We start from the raw sequence: 11,610 nt of genomic DNA, 5'->3' as shown, positions 1-11,610 counted from the left end.
GGGAAGTAGAGCTCACTGAGGAGGTGGATTAGAATTATTTAGGAATGTGTGGTTAGAATAGGGGAAAGGGCAACAATTAAGAAACGGGTTAATATGTAAAGAGCAAGCTCTAGTGAACTCACACAACTGTTTGACATGGGGGAGCCCCCCCCCCCCAAACCCCGTCCTTCTGACATATTTAGCCAGTACATTGGGGGATGAGTCCCCCAAACCCCCTCCCCCGTTCTCTGAAAGTGATAGGTTTTAGTCAGTACATTGGGGGGAAGGCCCCCCCCCTAGTGAACTCACACAACTGTTTGACATGGGGGAGCCCCCCCCAAACCCCGTCCTTCTGACATATTTAGCCAGTACATTGGGGGATGAGTCTCCCAAACCCCCTCCCCCGTTCTCTGAAAGTGATAGGTTTCAGTCAGTACATTGGGGGGAAGGCCCCCCAACCCCCCCCCCATTGGACTCTAAAAATAGAATTCCTTGGAGACGCTGAACAATAAGGCCCCATAAAAAAATAGTTGGGGTGAATTCAGAGCGAAATTATTTTTACCCTTCAAATTTCTATTATTAAAGGAAAAATAATTTGTGTCAAAAAAGTGAACACAGCAATTTTTGGGATGTAGTGTCATACAGATATCATTTGTATTGTTTTGTTTACCCAGTTAAAACATGGTATAGTTCATGTGTTTTTGAGGGGTGTAATCTGCCGATTCTTTATATTCCGGTTCTGTGTGTGGCAGGGTACAGTCATATCAATCATGTAGGAATGACTGTTTCAAAACTGTGCCCATTTCTGCCTTATGAACATGAACATCAGACTACTGCCATTGTTACCATCAACACCAATTGGTAGAATTCTTACATCTTTTCAGAATCTTGCAACATATTACCTGGGCTACAAGACATTCTTGACCTACCAGATCAACAAGTTCCTGTTACCAGATGGACGGCGTCCATTTGCGAAGATCCCAGATGACAGCATCGTCGCAGTGCAGCTGAAGTTTTTAATAAGTCAAATCGAACTTGTGTAGGGCAGCAGGTCACTATGAGGATAGGTCACCAGCAATCCCAACCTTTTAGCTGCGCATGCGCCAAACTCCCTTCCAGAGCCAAGCATACGTTTTCTATAGCAGATCGAGGTGAGAGACATCTCACGGCTTTCTGTGTAACTAAAGCCTAGTTGCCGATAGCGTATGTGATTCTATGACTATCAAGGCATTTTCAGGCCAAAATTTTGAGTTGATTGGTGAAAATTTTTCCATGTCCACATATGGGTTGAAAATACCACGTGTATTGCAATTTTTCCTAATGTTAATTCTAAGAAAACATGAAAATTGGCCGACTTCTGTGGCCATTTTGAATCACATAGAGTTTGCATATTTAGTTTGCCGATAGCTCCTGCAGATGGCAGCATCATACTGGGTATACTGAAACACATGCCATTGGGAAAATTGAAAAATTTTCCATGTCCACAGGGGGGTCCAAATTGGCGTCCCAAGTGGATTTGAGGAGAGAATATGTCCAAACATCAACATACATGAAAAGCTCGACCTCAAGTGATCTTTGAAGATACGAGAATGACTGCCCTTTGATAACTTCTTGCTTTATTTGTCCACTTTATGGCCCAAGATCCCTAGTTTTGGATGGTTCAATTAGGGACACTAGGGCTGGGGGGGGGGGGGGGTGGGCGGGTGACCAAGCCCGAAATATTATATTGCATCGTTCCCTTCAGCATATTTGCCAAAGCTTTTGCTGTTGCATGGATTCCTCAGATGTTTGGGCACTCTCAGCTCTGTCATTTGGTAACCTCTGTCTGGGTGTTGGCTAGGTAGATAGGATGGGGGGGGGGTTCCTGACAGTGTTGATGTAGCCCTTACTCAGGGTCCAAATACACGTACTGGGAATTGTCGCTGCAAGAAAGGAAGGGAGAAACTTATAATTTTGTGACAGAGGTTCCCGAAACTCGGGTTTATTTCCCCAACAAAATGGCTACTGCCTACATCTAGATTAGGCAAGAATAACGTAATTAAACAAACACATTTTTCCACAACAAGGCATCAGTGGAGTCGGAGCCGCCCAGAGACATGGAACAGACCATGGAAATCTAAGGCACAACCAGCAGAAGCCAAACCCCGGAGACTACAAAGTCTGGATTCCCAACCGCCCCTTCTTGTGACATCAATACCCTTGACCCCCAAGTCCAATCCATAGAGGTGACTCCACCTTACACAAGTTGTAGACAAAGACATGTTAATATACAAACATGAAAATAATGGGTTAATCCCACCAACCAGGCCGAAGGAAATTATTCCTAAACTGGCAACACCTTTAAGGAGAAATGGAATGAACAGCATTTTGGTCACAGCCCAACCTAACTCACAGGGTGAAACCATAAAATAAAGGGCGCACCTTAATCGCCCAGCAACTTGGAAACAGAGTATAATCTCACACTAGACTATCTGTAGCACAGAAAGGGTTAATCATTACTGGACTCACAAACAGTGACCTCACAAGCTGTTTTTGTAATCAAGTAAGTCCAAAACCTTCACTACAAGTTATCACACAACCTTGAAACAACCTATAGAAATTTAGGCGATCTTGTCCTATACCTATACACAATGTACATTTGCACATGAACCAAAAGTTCCAAAGTTTACTCAACAGTTTACTCCAATTCAGTCTCTTTGTCTTGAAATCATACTCATTACATTTATCTACACAGCCAGGTCTAAACCATGAAAATAACTAGCAATAATATATCTTATAGTCTGGACTCACAAGTCTTTAACTCTGGCTTAGTTACTTAGAAGGAATAACAAAAAGATATTGCAGCCAAATGTAGCAAACACAATCAGCATCTCAAAATATTGTCACATCTCTGACCGTCAGCTGCTGCCACCGGGCGATTATCCGTTAAACTAAACAGCGCTCTGGCTGACCCATCTCTGTGCCCTTTCTGACCCTTATTCATGGCTAAAATCACATGAATCTGACATACGAGTACGACACACAGCTCTGGGTGGCCAAATCAACTACCACAACCACTCCAGAGTGGGCGTTACTTAGATTAACCTGACTTTAATCGGCCGAAACTAAAGCGCGGGAATAAAACCCACGAAAAGTCTGGCCGGCAACCAACCGCGATTGTCACCGCCACTTCAACTGCTAAATATCGTTCAAAAACACGAAAATTGCCCAAAAACCTGGGCATCAGTTTGTACTATATACATTTATCTGTCACTTTGGCCCAGATGTTAGCTTACCTGCAAGAAAGGAAGGGAGAAACTTATAATTTTGTGACAGAGGTTCCCGAAACTCGGGTTTATTTCCCCAACAAAATGGCTACTGCACCGCGTCTTTCCCAGAACCCACAAGGCCACGCCCAGGTGCCTGTTGCTAAGAGACCGCGTGCGGCACAACTCAAATTTTAGGGTACCCCCTTTTAACCTCTCCGTCACACCGTCACACTCTCCCCCCGTTAAGAAAATGTCGTCCCAGACATTGACACCCAGGACAAGAGAAGACAAACCACACAACTTCCTGAAGACGGACTAAAGTAGGAGTCTAAGTATTATACCAGTAGTCAAAGAGTTGTCCAACCTCAAAGACAAACCGTAGAACCTCGTGATCAAGTGGCCATCCTGAACACATATTCGTCAACTAAAGACACGGCCTGACTCCAACATAGCACCCAAATGGGAACAACAGGAAGACAGAGATTGATAACTCAGGACCTGAATATCATCTATTTTCATCCTTGCACAAACCTAGACCAGGATGATCAGATAGAACACTAAAATGTCAAATACAAGAAAAAGCAATATCCTTGGAAAGTTGTGAATATAGCTCAACATCATAACGAACCAACGCACTACATGTACACTCTAAGTCAGATTGTTAACAAGTCTGTCCTAACAATTCTGTCCAATTGGTCCTTGGGGCATTGTGGGAGGACATGCAGGATATACTGGATACCATTGTCCACACATCGTTTCAGCTGGCCAGGACCAGAACATCTGAGGTGGGTACTGCTGGATTGGCACATTCTGACCATGGAAGTTTGGAGATGTGGAAATTCCTGGAACCTGCTGAACTTGCCAGGCCTGCGCTGGATGATAGGAGGGGTTTCCCAATTGGTCATATGTCAGAATTGTCTTAGGCCGCAGTGTCCTTATTGGCCTGCCTCTTGCAGTGTCCACCGACGAGTCATCTGAACTTGGGGAGCTCCTGTCCGACTCGCGAGGCGGGCTGTCAGTTGATTCCTCTGGATCGGCAGTGGGAACAAAAGGCTCTGGTTGTGACTCTCCCATGCTAGTGTCAGACGGCCCAGGGTGTGACCCTCCTATGGCGGTGTCAGATGGCTCTGGCAGGGCAGCCCAACCTAAAACCTCTGTTGCATCACTGGAGTCGCTGTCTCCCATTGGATCAATGTTGCGGCCTCTATCCAGCTCTCTCCTTGTCCTTCGCCTCTTGTTCTTGGTCTCTTTTACAGCATCAGCCACTCCTTCGACAGGCAGTTCATCACACTGGAAAAGGAGGTTCCTGTGGAGAATCCTATGCCGCCCCCTACCACTCTCGGGTTGGACTTCATATACAGGCGAGTCATCAGTCATTCTTTTCACGACAACATGGATCCCATCTTCCCAGTAGGATCGGAGCTTTCCCGGGCCACCTCTCTCTGTTAAGTTACGGACCAGTACTCTGTCACCAGGCTTTAATCCGGAGCTCCTCAGACCCTTGTCATACTGCTTCTTGGCTTTGTCAGCCGCTTTGGATGCCTTTTGCTGTGCTGTCCGATATGCCTCCTGCATGCCCTCCAACCACCTGCCAGCTGTATCTTTCCCTTCAGAATACAAACCAAAAATCAAGTCAATTGGTAACCTAGGGGAACGATTGAACAATAGTTTAAAAGGAGAAAAGCCAGTGCTCTCATGTCGGATACAATTGTAAGCATGAACCAGTCGATTGACTTGAGCTTTCCAGTCCTGTTTTTGCTTTTTGTCTAATGTCCGAAGCATGTCGAGCAAAGTCCTATTCATTCTCTCACACTTACCATTGCCCTGCGGATGATAGGGGGTTGTCCTTGAATGTGTCACACCACACTTCTCCTGGAGTCTCTTGAACAGAGAGTTCTCGAATTCGCCGCCCTGGTCATGGTGGAGGCGGTCGACAAAACCAAAACGTGGCATGAACTCATTAAACACTTTGTCAGCGGCTGTCTTACCCGATTTGTTTCTGGTTGGATAAGCCTGAGCAAATCGCGTGAAATGGTCGATTATCACAAGCAAATACTCATATCCTCCCTTGGAGCGTTCTAAGTGCATAAAATCAATGGACACTATCTCAAAAGGATACGTGGCTTGTATTGGTTTCATCTCAGCTCGGCGGGGCCTGGCAGGCCTCTTGTCTTTCAAACATCGGCAGACTTTGGTGACATAGTGAGTGATGTCTTTTGCCATTCCTGGCCAGTGAAACCGGTCCTTCGCCAGGGAGATCACCCTCTCGGGACCTGGGTGTCCCATCTCTTCGTGCAGCTCTTTGAAAACCAACTCCTGGTGTTGTCTAGGCAGGCAAAGTTGCAGAACATTCGAACCATCGCTGAGACGACATGATCTCCTCAAGATGCCATTTTCATCAATTTTCAACCGCTCAAAGTCTCTCATCCATGTCCTCACTCGTGGAGTTTCCTTCTGCAGCTGTCTTTTGGTAGGCCTACTTACCTCGCGGCACATGTCTTTTACTCTCTTGAGCTCTGGGTCTTCATCCTGGGCTTCATTGATCTCAGCAGGGCTCCTCCTGCCAATTGAAGTATCATTCTGGCCGACGTCCTGAGCTGCTTCAAAAAATTGACAGTTGATCCCCATGAGGTTTGCTGTTTCTTGGCCTCCCATCATGGCCCTCACTTGTTCTTGATCAGCTTTTCGGGTACACCGTTGAATATATTCCTCGAAATCCAATGGAAGGCGTGACAGGGCATCGGCGTCTGTGTTCTGTGCCCCTGGCTTGTAGTAGAGGTTGAGGTTGAAATCGGACAGTTCCCCGACCCATCTCTGCCGTGTCGCGTCTAACTTAGCCGAGGTCAGAACGTAGGTTAGGGGGTTATTGTCTGTATAGACGTCAGTGTAAGGGGCATAATACAAAAAATCCCGAAATCTATCACAAACAGCCCATTTCAGAGCCAGAAACTCAAGCTTACCAGAATGATAATTTTTCTCAGCCGGTGACAGGGTACGTGAACCGTAGGCAATCACAACCAGCTTGCCTCCACGGTGCTGATATAGAATGGCTGCCAAACCTTCACCTGAGGCATCTGTATGTAAAATAAAAGGGCTGGAAAAGTCGGGATAGGCCATGACCTCTGGGCTGATTAAAACGTCGATCAACTCTTCGAGCCTAGTTTGGTGGAGGTCCGTCCAGTTCACCGACTGTCGAGAAGGAGCCTGTCCCTTGGTGGTCTTTGTCTTCGGTTTTCCCTTCTTGGGTTTCTGGCCGTCGTCGCTCGGAGTCAGAAGGTCGTAAATCGGTTTGGCCCGTCGACTGAAATCAGGGATGTATTTTCTGAAGTAGCCCAGCAATCCCATCACATGACGTACTTCGCCCACCGTCTTGGGACACTTCGTCTTTAGGGTCACTACCGCTTCCAGATCAGCAGGGTCCATCCGTGTGCCCTCCTCACCAACCAGTGTCCCCAAAAATCTCACTTCTTTCCGGAACAATAGACATTTTCTTGGCTTCAATTTGATGCCTTTGGCCTTCAGACGTCTAAGGACCGCTCTCACATCCTGCAGATGGGCGTCAAAGTCTGGGGAGTACACAAGGACGTCGTCTAAGTAAGGCACGCAACACTTGTCCCGCAGATCCCACAGCACCTCCTCCATAAATGTCTGGAATGCACCACAGCACTGTGAAAGGCCAAAGGGGATCCTTACCCATTCATAGAGAGACCACGGTGTGATGGAAGCTGTAAGGGGCCTGCATTCCGGCTTTACGAACCCCTGGTGGTATGCTTTTCCTTGGTCAAGTGTGGAGAACCATCTGTTACCCATCAGGCGGTCAATTGTCTCCTGGATCCGGGGAATGGGTCGCTGGCTGGGAAGTGTCTTGCTGTTTAAGGCCCGATAATCAATGCATAAACGTAGCGAATTATCTCGTTTGCGGACTGCGACCATCGGTGATGAGTAGTTTGAGTCAGACTTCCTAATCCAACCTTTATTGAGAAGATCAAGAATGTAGTCCTTCACCTCCGTATACAGTGGTGGTGGCAGTCTCCGGTATGGTTGTTGAACTGGTGTGTCATCTAAAAGCTTCAACTCCAACTGAAGGTCAGGGGTGCAACCAATATCGTCATCATCGCGGGCAAAGGCTTGGCACTCTTCTCGGAGCATCTCTCGGACTTGGTGAACTTGGTCAGGACTCAGCAGTGTCTCATCCAGCGGTATGTCCGGGTCCCAGTGGTCATCGTGGCTGGCCTGTCCTCCTAGTACAGCATCCACATTCATACACTTAGCTCCCGTCCCTTGTGATGTCTCACTGTCTGAGGTCTGTCTGTCCGTCTCGTATGTCTCAGGTGGTCTTAGAGTCACAACCGACTTCACTGAAACGATAGTACCCAAATGAGAGCCTTTCCTAATAACAATCGGAGAACTAGAATTATTCCTTACCGGGACATTGAAAGTGGTGACTGAACCCCTTTCAAGCTGAATGAGAGACTCTGGAACCTGAATGCCATCTCTATCAACCAAGTCGCTGGGAGAAAAAATAGCCACCTCACCTCCAACAGCACCCTCAGACCTAACAAAACACTTGAAAATCTCACAGGCCCCTGGTTTTACAATCACATTCCGCCGCCCAGCCCGCACCACACCCCACTCCCCCTCTTGCTCCCTTCTAAACATCTGGACCAAAGCATCACTGTCGGCCGCTTTCAAACCCTGAAAAATAGAGCAAGGAGAACATTCATGGTTACTACACAGGTACGGAATGACATTAAAACCAACAACCGGCCTCTGTATCGGCGATGAGGTTACAACAAAAGGCACGGATATTACCTCAGAGTCTGGACCCGTGCTCACATCGAATGCTACCCAACCTTTGATATCAATCAAGCCCCCACTTGCTGAAGAAATAACCAAATCCTGTTCCAAAAGACCCTGATCAAATAACTCTAGCACCCCCCGGACTCGCTTCTCTGGGAATTTCTCTTGTAACCAAGTGTCCTGAACTAAGCTCACTTGAGCCCCAGTATCCCAGAGTGCGCCCCCCTGTTTACCATCAAAATAGAGAGATGTCACACATTTCTCCCCAACAAGGCGGACTAATTGTTTCCTACACTTTGGCGATAAATTGGGAACAGATCCCCGCAGTTCATTATCACTTAATTTCAATTGTTCCTTTTCACGTTTACCCAGAGTCTGGATTGCCTGACACAAGACTTTGTGGGTTTTCCAGTGTCCCTGCTGGCATTGTTTTGAACAGTACAGACTTTTATGACAACCAGAACACCTCCGAAATGTCTCCTTTCCACAAGGTTTGTCGCATCCCGAACATAACCATTCCAGCACCTGTGGTTCCTTCAGGGGAAAATCCTCACGCTGGGCCGCCGGTCCCCCTACTGCCGCGGCCCCGGGGCGTTTCCCTGCTTGTCCTCGCTGTTGGGGGGGTTCCTGCGGTCCGGACAGTTCCACTTGAGATGTGAGCCCCCACAGATGAAGCAGTGGGTGCATCGACTGTTGATATCACCAGACTCACGGCAAGCTTTACACCTTCCACGGATCCTCTTGACTGCACGATTGGACTCAATCTCGGAAGAACTGGCTGAGTTGGCAACACCCCGACCCTGGTTCTGCTGAATCGCCTTCACTGCTACCGATAACGCCCGCAGCTCCTGTAGAATAGAGGCCTGGTCCACCCCGGCAACTGCATCAACTGTCTTAACCGCCATAGCTGTCTTGCCAGCTTGTACCTGCTGGGACTTCCTCTCGACTTCAGCCTGCCGCCTCGTAATCTCATTCATGCCATCAATCAGTCCCTCCTCAGTCTCGCAGTGACTGAGCAGCTCCCGGAGCTCCAGCCTGATGATATTATCCCGCAGCCCGGTACACACAGAATCATTGAACTGATTTCTTATTAGATTGGAATCGTACGACAAATCGGGGCGTTCTCGAGAGGCGAATACGATTTTTTGTTTCAGCGTCAGCGCTCGGTACAAAAACTCTTGCGGAGATTCCCGCGGCCCTTGCCGTAGCGAACACAGTTCTTGGTAGAGTTCGGTCGATGACCGTTCACGGTAAAAGGATCGGATGATTGCCTGTGCTTTATTCAATGTCAGTTCATCTATACCCTCCAGGTATTCCCGGACACCGCATGCTGGGTCAACCGCTCGGATAACACCATCCAGAATATCGGCCTCCGAGAATCCCCTTTTCCTGGCGGCCTCAATTTGACGTAGGAAACTAACATAGCTTAGGCAGCTTGACTTGTCACCAATGTTATTGGAAAGTTTGAAATTCTTTGTATGTACGAGCACTTTCCCCTTAGAGTCGGCAGGTGTAGTCGGTACTGTGGATGATGTCACTGGAGCACTAGTGGTAACAGTAACACCAGTCATCAATGGCGTCAAAGCCGCGCACATCGCCGTCAACGCATCCACCCCATCGTCTTTATCTCTTGATGTCTTGGCCATTTCGTCTTCAAAAAGTCCAATGGCGTCCTCCCGGGACAAGCCCGTTAACTTGTCTTCACCGAACTGTTCCCGGATATATCCAAACAGCGTTTCCTTTTCCGCACCATAGAGCTTGGTGCGCACTCGGGTGAGTGCCCTCTGTCGTTCTCCCATCTTGGTGGTTGATCTTTCTTGCAACTTGACTTGACGTTCCCGGCTGAGCCCCCAAAATGTAGCCCTTACTCAGGGTCCAAATACACGTACTGGGAATTGTCGCTGCAAGAAAGGAAGGGAGAAACTTATAATTTTGTGACAGAGGTTCCCGAAACTCGGGTTTATTTCCCCAACAAAATGGCTACTGCCTACATCTAGATTAGGCAAGAATAACGTAATAACAAACACATTTTTCCACAACAAGGCATCAGTGGAGTCGGAGCCGCCCAGAGACATGGAACAGACCATGGAAATCTAAGGCACAACCAGCAGAAGCCAAACCCCGGAGACTACAAAGTCTGGATTCCCAACCGCCCCTTCTTGTGACATCAATACCCTTGACCCCCAAGTCCAATCCATAGAGGTGACTCCACCTTACACAAGTTGTAGACAAAGACATGTTAATATACAAACATGAAAATAATGGGTTAATCCCACCAACCAGGCCGAAGGAAATTATTCCTAAACTGGCCACACCTTTAAGGAGAAATGGAATGAACAGCATTTTGGTCACAGCCCAACCTAACTCACAGGGTGAAACCATAAAATAAAGGGCGCACCTTAATCGCCCAGCAACTTGGAAACAGAGTATAATCTCACACTAGACTATCTGTAGCACAGAAAGGGTTAATCATTACTGGACTCACAAACAGTGACCTCACAAGCTGTTTTTGTAATCAAGTAAGTCCAAAACCTTCACTACAAGTTATCACACAACCTTGAAACAACCTATAGAAATTTAGGCGATCTTGTCCTATACCTATACACAATGTACATTTGCACATGAACCAAAAGTTCCAAAGTTTACTCAACAGTTTACTCCAATTCAGTCTCTTTGTCTTGAAATCATACTCATTACATTTATCTACACAGCCAGGTCTAAACCATGAAAATAACTAGCAATAATATATCTTATAGTCTGGACTCACAAGTCTTTAACTCTGGCTTAGTTACTTAGAAGGAATAACAAAAAGATATTGCAGCCAAATGTAGCAAACACAATCAGCATCTCAAAATATTGTCACATCTCTGACCGTCAGCTGCTGCCACCGGGCGATTATCCGTTAAACTAAACAGCGCTCTGGCTGACCCATCTCTGTGCCCTTTCTGACCCTTATTCATGGCTAAAATCACATGAATCTGACATACGAGTACGACACACAGCTCTGGGTGGCCAAATCAACTACCACAACCACTCCAGAGTGGGCGTTACTTAGATTAACCTGACTTTAATCGGCCGAAACTAAAGCGCGGGAATAAAACCCACGAAAAGTCTGGCCGGCAACCAACCGCGATTGTCACCGCCACTTCAACTGCTAAATATCGTTCAAAAACACGAAAATTGCCCAAAAACCTGGGCATCAGTTTGTACTATATACATTTATCTGTCACTTTGGCCCAGATGTTAGCTTACCTGCAAGAAAGGAAGGGAGAAACTTATAATTTTGTGACAGAGGTTCCCGAAACTCGGGTTTATTTCCCCAACAAAATGGCTACTGCACCGCGTCTTTCCCAGAACCCACAAGGCCACGCCCAGGTGCCTGTTGCTAAGAGACCGCGTGCGGCACAACTCAAATTTTAGGGTACCCCCTTTTAACCTCTCCGTCACACCGTCACATTGACAAGGAGAAACTCGGAAAACCGTGATTCTAGACAAAACCCTGATCTTTTGATGAGCTGGAACACATTCAAAATTGTGAACCCACAACTTGAAGGCATAAAACTGACACAAGGCATTGATTTCT

The sequence above is a fragment of the Lineus longissimus genome, chromosome 5 (genome assembly GCF_910592395.1).
Source record: "Lineus longissimus chromosome 5, tnLinLong1.2, whole genome shotgun sequence".
Lineage (NCBI taxonomy): Eukaryota > Metazoa > Nemertea > Pilidiophora > Heteronemertea > Lineidae > Lineus > Lineus longissimus.
The sequence above is the reverse complement of the archived record's forward strand: the minus strand, read 5'-3'. Positions refer to the sequence as shown.